The sequence below is a fragment of the Hyaena hyaena genome, unplaced genomic scaffold, assembly GCF_003009895.1.
Source record: "Hyaena hyaena isolate Hyena2069 unplaced genomic scaffold, ASM300989v1 scaffold_16, whole genome shotgun sequence".
Classification (NCBI taxonomy): domain Eukaryota; kingdom Metazoa; phylum Chordata; class Mammalia; order Carnivora; family Hyaenidae; genus Hyaena; species Hyaena hyaena.
In genome coordinates this window covers 1,665,232-1,674,633 of record NW_024080650.1, presented here as the reverse complement: position 1 = coordinate 1,674,633, position 9,402 = coordinate 1,665,232, and positions in this window count along the sequence as shown.

Below are 9,402 nucleotides of genomic sequence, written 5' to 3'. Positions count from 1 at the left end.
TACCTACCATTACACTGCCTATCCCATACATCACTTCCTCTAACTAGAGACTCGCTTCCAAATGTGAAATTGAAGGCAATGGGTTGACAGGATACACTGGTCCTATCATGCTTCTCATAACCCAGAAGCAACTAACCTCATAAAATGGTGGAATGGTCTGTTAAAAATGGAGAAAAGGCAAAAGAAGGGACTCAAGGGACCAGGGCCTCTCAGGAATGAAGGTTTGGTCACCACTTGGAAGGAATCTTACTGACTGAGGGGCTAAATAAAGATAAAGCTCACATCAAATGCACAGGGGAGGAGAGAACTCCCAAATAATAGCTATGGCTTAGGGAACAGTTGCAGAAACAAGGGTCTGTTGGTCATGGCTAAATCGGCCCTTTAGTCCACAGGCTACAAATTTTTGAGAGGGTCTGTGACAGACCTAGAGGGTGAATGAAAAATACCCAGGGACTTAGAAGCAAACCCTGAGACAAGAAGTTGTGTGCACTTCATTTATTTGGGAAGTGATCTGAGGAGTACCACTAGGAGAGCAGGAAGTGAGGTTGAAGAATGCGGGCATCCAATGCACACTTTAACACATGTCATCAGTGTAAGCAACTGGAGCGGACCCCCAAGGAATTAAGACTCTGAAAGACTGTAGAATATGAACCCAAGAGTTATTCCAACAGCTCTTGGTGAGGTGAGAAAACTTGGATATTTATCTACTATTTAGTCCTTGGTTGAGGGATGGTCCCCAAGAAATGATAACTTTCTGGTACTTCCTGCCTCAAGAATGATCAGAGACATCTCCAATGGCCAAAAAAAACTCACAGGCAAAAAGCTGCTGGTGCTGGCTGTTGGAAGTTAGGACCAGTGTGCACTGAAACAGAACATGTCATAGGTATGGGGTGCAACCTGGGATCCAATATTCGGAGAATAAAGGCCCTACGACCTTGCTTCTGGGTCCAATAGCTGGCCGAGGCTTTCAAGAAGGAGTGTATTTGAGATATGTGATATGGCTGTGTAATGTTGGATGAGATTATTAGTGAAATTCTGTGGATGGGAATATGGGCCAATGGATAGCCAGGAGAAACAATGTAGCAGACATCTACAATTTCCATGCACCCAGAATCTCTCTGGGAGAGTCTGCCCCCAAATATTCTGTTCTGGCAGGACAGCTCATGAGAAGATACCCTGTCTACTGACCACAGGAGTGGGCACATGCCAATCAAATTCTGCCCCTTCGGAACATATCTCTGAACGGGAATATGCAGCGATGGAAGATGGTTGGTTCTAAGTTATATGAAGGCAATGCTGTAATGATGAAGTCTGTGACTTTCTATGGGATCCCGAGAGCTGGACATCCTTCCAGAAGCTGGTTTGCTTAGCTGTTCCTTCAGTTCTTTGAACTATGAAGCTTTCCTCCAATACACCCTCCTTTTGCTTCAAGTCAGTTTGGGTAGCTTACCTCCAAACAACCTTAACTCATACAAAAGTCCAAAGTTCCTGGAGTGCCAAAGTCAAAGCGGGTTGTATAAGAAATTATATGAGCCCATTTCTAAGTAATTTCAGGTCTATTTTCCCCAGATTACATTAATTTATTTGAAGAAAGAGGAAAGTTAAGGCCAATAAAATAATTAAAGCTGGATATCTGTCTCCTTCAAGTTCAACAGGAGGAGATTCATTAAAGAACTATAAGACCAAAACATTTGGCATGAAGCTAACTATTGATACAAATCGATAAAGCTTCAAAGTGCTGAAGTCTTCAGAAGATGGAAAGTGCATGATAAAAGAGGGAGAAATTAGGCAAAGTTATTTAGCATCCATCTCTCTGACTCATTCTTAGGAGGAATGCACATCCATCTCTAATGAGAAGTCACTTCAGTAGTCCTTGAAGATGCCCTGTTGTCGCCTAGAAGGTGGGGAGAAAAAGGGTGCCATGTAACATGGTGGGCAGAGTAGGTGAGGTGCCAGTGGGCTCACCTCTCTACTAGAAATTTCTTTGTATGATGGAGAGGAAATTAGGTAGCAGCTGACTTGGCAACTTTGATCGACTTTTGGATAATAATGAGCTGTTGTGAATAAATGCCAAGAAAGGTTAAATACCTGTGATATACCAGTTTACACTGATTTATTGGCAGTGACTAAAGGGAGCGTGAGAATAGATTAAAACTTTCCATATGGGGCTCATTTAGAGTTCTAATAGCATGTAAGTTTGTAAGTATCTTCCCAATTCAATTGCAAGATTTTCAAGAGAAGGCTGTGACATTTATACCTAACACCTGTCTTGGTTTGTGTTCCCCCAGCAACAAAGGGTAAGATAAGAATTTGAGTGCAAGGAGTTTGTTTGGGAGGTGACCTTAGGAAGCGCTAATTGAGGGGTGGGGAACTGAGATGGAGAAGGAAATGCAGCTAAAACAGAGGACCTATTGACCAAACCAGTTCTACTTCCTGAGTTTCTTGCCTTTCTTTCACATTGTTGATTATTCTGCAGGTCTTTGCTTATCATTATCATCATCATTATTTTTTTTTTTTTAATATCAGCTTTGGGACACCTGGGTGGCCCAGTTAGTTAGGCATCTGACTCTGGCCTGAGTCATGGTCTCACTCTCAGGTCATGGATTCTCTCTTGTGAGTTCGAACTCTGCTTAGGGTGAGCTCAAGCCCGGCTTCCGGCTCTGTACTCTCTCCCTCTCTCTGTTGCTCACTCACTCATGGGCTCTCTTTCTCTCTCTCAAAAAAGTCATATTTTAAAGGGGCGCCTGGGTGGCTTAGTCGGTTAAGCGTCCGACTTTCACTTAGGTCATGATCTCGTGGTTCGTGGGTTCGAGCCCCGCGTCGGGCTCTGTGCTGACTGCCAGCTCAGAGCCTGGAGCCTGTTTCAGAGTCTGTGACTCCCTCTCTCTCTGACCCTCCCCTGCTCATGCTGTCTCTCTCTCTCTCCTAGAAATAAATAAAACATTAAAAAAAATTTTTTAAAAATAATAACTTTATTAACATATAATTCACATACCACAAAATTCATCATTTTAAATGTCCTATTCAATGGTTTTTCGTATATTCACAGACTTGTACAACTTTACCATTAGAATATGTTCATCGCCACAAAAACAAACCATGGGGGAAGGGAAGGGAAAAAATAATTTTAAACAGAGAGGGAGGCAAACCATAAGAGACTCTTGAATACAGAGAACAAACTGAAGGGTCATGGGGAGGAGGGCAGGGAAGGGGGAAATGGGTGATGGGCATTGAGGAGGGCACTTGTTGAGATGAGCACTGGGTGTTGTATGTAAGTGATGAATCATGGGAATCTACTCCCGAAACCAAGAGCACACTGTATACACTGCATGCTAGCTAACTTGACAATAAATTTGGTTAAGAGAAAAAAAAGAAACCCTGGGCTCATTAGCAGTCACTCCTCATTCTGTCCTACACCCTGTAAATCACTAGCCCACTTTCTATCTTTGTGGGTTTGCCTACAGAATGGGAAAGAATATTTGCAAATTATACGTAGGATGAAGGATTTGTATCCAAAATTTCATAAGAACTCAAATTTAACAATAAAAAGACAAATAACCATATAAAACATGGGCAAAGGATTTGAATAGATATTTTTTCCAAGAAAAACATACAAATGACAAATAAGCACATGGAATGGAGTTCAACATCATTAGTCATTAGGAACATGCAAATCAAAAGTACAGTGAGGGGCGCCTGGGTGGCAACGTGGGTTAAGCTTCTGACTTCGGCTCAGGTCACGATCTCACATTTTGTGAGTTCGAGCCCTGTGTCCGGCTCTGTGCTGACAGCTCAGAGCTTCAGATTTTGTGTCTCATTCTCTCTCTGCCCCACCCCCACTTGTGCTCTGTCTCTCAAAAATATAGAAATGTAAAAAAAAAAAAAAAAAGCACAGTGAGCTACCACTAGGTATCCGCTAGGATAACCATTATAAATAGAAATAGGCAATAAATCATGTTGGGGAGGATGTGGAAAATTGGGAGCCCTCAGACATTGCCACTGAGATTATAAAATGGCACAGCCCCTTTGGAAAGGAGTTTGAAAGTTCCTCAAAATATTAGACATAAAGTTGCCATATGGCCCAGCAATTCCGCCCCTAGATACGTGCTTCCAAATAAAAACATATGTCCACACTAACGCATGTACGTGACTCTTCATAGCAGGATGATTCATAATAGCCAAAAAGTGGAAACACAAATGTTCATCCGCTGACGAATGCATTAGAACAAACGGGTATATCCATGCAATAGAAAATTATTTGACACCGACAGAATGAGGTACTGGCAGACACCACAGCCTTGAAACCATACTCAGTGAAAGAAGCCAGATATTCAATTCTATTTGTCTGATCCCAAAGACCTCACCTTGTATCACTGCAGGTTGTTCGGTTTTGGTCTGCCAACTCTCCTTGTCTGTAAAATGGGAATGATAATACTCATCTCAAAGGGCTATTATAATATTAGCAAATGTATGCAAAGGCTCAGCAGGATGACAGGCACTAGAGAGCGTGCAAGGGTGGTGGCGATAATGCCGCTGTCATCATCTGACACAGGACTGGATAGAGCAGATGCTTCAGAAGGACATTTTGACAGCTGATGTTCAGCTCCAGGAAATTCCATGCTTGGCTAAAATTCTGGGACACATTTGAACCAAAACTGTGAGTCTAGCCGCTGTTGGGCAGGCAGAGAAGTGCTCTCTAATTTCCTGCTCCCATCGCCCTGCTTGAGCTGTGCCCTGATGAGATGCCACACATCCTCCCCCACAGAGCGACAGTGGCCACCGACCTGACTTAGAAAGACATTCTTCAAGCAATGAAAAAGTCACATAACGTTCCCAGAAGATTGAAATCTGGTCTCCTGGAAAACTCCATGTTGGGTTTCTTTCTTCCTCTGGCAATTCACTCTGTGGAATCTTTCTACCTTTTCCCCCAGATTTAAACAGCGGAGGTTTATGGAGGAGTTGGCCTGTGGAAGACCTCTCAGGGGGGCCGTTTGTGGGCCAAGACATGCTCGCCATGGCAACTGAGTCCCTGAAAGACAATATCCCTAAAAGATGAGTCAGTTTTGCTCTTCTCTGGGTCTGGTTGGAGCGGATACTTTAGCAGGTTTTCTGGTTTAACATGTGCCTCTTTGCACAGCAAATACTCATCTAGAAACGTACCCGGCACTCAGGGACATCATGTGGGTATGCGCAGTTAGGTTTTCATAATCAACGAAGACTCAGAGCACTTCTATGTCTATTCTGGGCACCTGGGTGGCTCAGTTCGTTGAGTATCTGACTTCAGCTTAGGTCACGATCTCATGGTTCATGAGTTCAAGCTCCGCATTGGGCTCTGTGCTGACAGCTCGGAGCCTGGAGCCTGCTTTGGATTCTGTGTGTGTCTCTCTGTCTCTGCTCCCCACCCCCCTAAAAATAAATAAACATTTTTTTAAATGTCTATTTTCTGATTTGTAACAAAAGAAGAAGAAAAGGAAGAAGAGGAAGGAGAAGGAGAAGAATGAAGAAGAAGAACTGACTCTGCTTAAGAAAAAGAATCCTCTTGTCCAAAGTGAAGCCTGAGAATGCCAAGGAGGGCAAGGTGTTGGGAAGAGCTGGGAGCCCTGGGATTGAGCAAAGCCTGAGCTTGCCTCACTCTGGGAGCTTGGATAGGTCCCTTCACACTCTGACCTCACTTCCTTATTAATAAAATGAAGGATTTCAGCTTTGCTGTCTCCACGCCCCTTCTGCTTCCGACGTTCAACTTCTTCACGCTGTGTGACTTAGGAACTTGTAACAATAACCTCTTGCCAGAGGAAAGAATGTTGACATCCTTAACTTCATTTGATTTTTTCTCCACATCTTCAGTGCCATCGGAACTTGGGGATTTTACCATTTGAGAGACAAGAAAGATACGGAGAGGTAAAGGGATTTGACCAAGGTCACAACTAGTAAATAGAAGAATGGTGACTCGATGCCCAGTAGGTCAAGCCAATTTTAAGACACAAAAAGTCAGGGGCCCCTGGGTGGCTCAGTCAGTTGAGCATCCAATTTTGGCTCAGGTGGTGATCTCACAGTTCGAGAGTTCAAGACCTACAATGGACTTGCTGCTATCACTGCAGAGCCCACTTTGGATCCCCTGTCCCCCTCTCTCCACCCCTCCATAGCTTGCACTCTCTCAAAAATAAATAAAACATTTAGGGAAAAAAAAGACACACATAATCAATAGCCAAGTGGCTAGTAAGACTCTTGATGTTTGCTTCCTGAATATTTGGGTCATGTTCTTGCTCGTTCGCTCACTTTCAACCCACTGATCCCTTCCTTCCAGATCTCACAGTGGGGGAGAAACTGCCTCACAAAAAGAAAATCACTGGGCACGTGACACTGTGAGTTAAGCCCAGGATGAGGTCAGCACAGGGTCCAGAGGGAGCACAGAGAGGAGGACAGGGAGCATTGGTTTCTAGGGAAGGCTCCCATCTGAAGGAAGAGATACCCAGTTGAACGTTGCAGAGAAGGAGGGGGGAATCAATGAACAGGGGGGCTTGCATTCCAACTAAAAAGCATACGGTAATGGCAAGGGTCCAGATTCGACATGCAGCTCAGAGTCTGAGGGCACCTGTGGTGATTGAGAGGGCAAGGGGTGGTAGCAGGACTTGGCACGCCTTTGTCCTGAAGGCAATTGTTGGGGGAGGGGGGGCTCTGGGGAGCAATGATGAGCCTTAAGGACGAGAGGGGTATGGTCAGGCTTGAACAGGGGGCTCCAAAAGTCTTAGTGGAGTTTTACGCTTTAAAACCATGAGAAGTACAAATGGTACAAACTTTCAAAGCATCATCATTTGTGAGTTTCATTATTCAAATGCATTTTGTTCTCTTGTGTGAATTTTGTTTGAATAAATACCCTTCAGTCAGACGGGGGAAACTCCGTTCTATTGCTAGTATTTTGACACACTGTGTTAGTTTCAGATGTAACCTATACATATTAAATCCTGTGGAGAATGTTGATATTTTTGTTCCAGTGGGTAACTGATCCAGCTGGGTTCAGCTTGCACTTTCCACCTGGCTTCTATGGGGCTGTGGGTCCGAGGTCAGGGGCGTTTCCAAAGCCTTGGCTGTGCTGTTTAGATCTGTCCTGTGGATGTGCTGCCCAGTGCCCGGTCTGCGATCTGGGCTGCGGCCTGCCCTATAGTTCAACTCTCAGAATCTGTGGTATGCTGTTAGGATTATAGGCACACGTGTGCAGTGTGAGGATGAACTCGAGAGTTTACAACAACTGGGGGGGATTACTTTTCTACATCTCTCACTCCCTGTGGCCTTCCTGGTACTTTCTGCGTGTCTGGGGATTCTTGTTTTAGTCCTTCCAGCAGAAAGATGGGCTTCATTTATTCCGTTGTATTACACGCTTCCCGATACTGGGCCCGTTTCTGGGGCCGAGTGGTAGCAGGGCAGAAAAAGCATAAAGGCAGTAGGGGTTTAGTCTAGTCAAACTAGAAAGGAGGGTTACCCTTTCTTTTACTATGAAATTCCTTTGTAGCCACCCCATCGCCACCTGTCACAGCCCCCACCACCATGGAATGGTGCTCGGACGCTTGGGGAGGAGAGAATGGAGAAGAGAAACGATGACGAGGGATCTCCCCACACTCTAAGCTTTGGGAACCATTTGCCACTTCTCTCCCAGGAACCAGAAGGCTCTGAATCTCTCTGTGGACAGCGATGGCCACCTCGGGATCTCAGGCTGCATTGCATTCTGGCCGGGGGGCTCTGGGGCAGGGCGTTAAACTCACTGCCAGCTTGGTGTTATTTCAAATGCTCATCTCCCTCATCTGTCTGCTCTGATTGACTTTCTCGAGTCTTCAAATAGTTGTTCTGTGATTGGAGCCCAGGCTTTATGGCTGTACTCTGTGGCAGGGACGTCTTGGCATGGGCTTACTCCATCTTGCCCGGGCCTATGAAAGGTAAACTTTTAATTTTAATTGTTGGTTTCAGTGAACATTTGCTATTTTCAACCAGAAGCACATTGGATAGCAGGACTATTTCCTTGTGCGCACATGGTACCCACCAGTCTGCCCAGCCACAGGGGGTGGCCAGCTAAGAGGGTGGCATCCCCAGAGAAGTGGGTGGCATTCCCCTAAAGCAGGGATGAGCAACATTTTTCTGGAAAGGATTAGATAGTAAATATTTTGGCCTTGCTGGCTGTTGGGATTCCCTTTCAGCTATTCAGCTGCACTATTATAGCATGAAAGTAGTCACGGGTAATACGTAAATCAGCGGGCATGGCTGTGTTCCACTAAACAATGTCTTGCAAACCCAGGTGAGAGGCTGCATTTGGCCTGTGGACTGTAGCTTCCTGACCACCGATCTGAGAGATCCGTTCCAGTTGATGATAGCGGCTATCTTTCTTCTGAAGTGAATTCCTTTACTCTTTCTTCAGTTTTTACCACCCTAGAGCAAGGATCTCTATCCTGGGAGTTCATGATCTAGGAAAAGAAAAAGTTATCATTCTTTTCATTAATCTATAACAAAATTCTAGCATTTTTTATTACGAATGTAGGCAACAAAAGACAGTAGTGTTCACAGTTCCTGTAACTTTGCCGCCAATAGAAACCACAGATCTTTTACCCTATCCTATAAGTTCTTGTTTTTAAAATTTTTTAAATGTTTTTATTTATTTCCAGGAGAGAGAGAGAGAGACAGCGTGAGCAGGGGAGGGTCAGAGAGAGAGGGAGTCACAGACTCCGAAACAGGCTCCAGGCTCTGAGCTGGCAGTCAGCACAGAGCCCGACGCGGGGCTCGAACCCACGAACCGCGAGATCATGACCTAAGCGAAAGTCGGACGCTTAACCGACTAAGCCACCCAGGCGCCCCACCCTATCCTATAAGTTCTTGTAGATTTTCCAAAATATTGTTTTTGCTCACCACCATTTCCTCATCAGGAAAATTTTCCCACCTGTCACTAGGTCTTGTTCTGAGCATTAATAAGGTATTCCATGTTACATATTGCACCTTAGGTAGTAACGGGCCAGCCATCCCAGAGTTCTTAGCTCTTACTTTTTCTTTTTTAAGTTAACTTATTGAGGTGAGATTCACATAACACAGAATTAACTATTTTTTTTAAAAAAAGTTTATCATTTATTTGGAAAGAGACAGAGCCAGCACCAACAGGGGAGGGGCAGAATTCCTCTCCTCCAGAAAGGGAGAGAGGGAAAGAAAGAGAGATAGAGAGAGAGAGAGAGAGAGAATTCCAAGGAGGCTCCACACTGCCAGTGTGCGGCTGGAACTCATGAAACTGTGAGATCAGGACCTGATCTGAAATCAAGAGTCAGAAACATAACCGACTGAGCCACCCAGGCACCCCAGAATTAACCATTTTTAAAGTGAATGATTCAGGTACTTAGAAATTCACAATATTGTGTATCCGCCACCTTTATC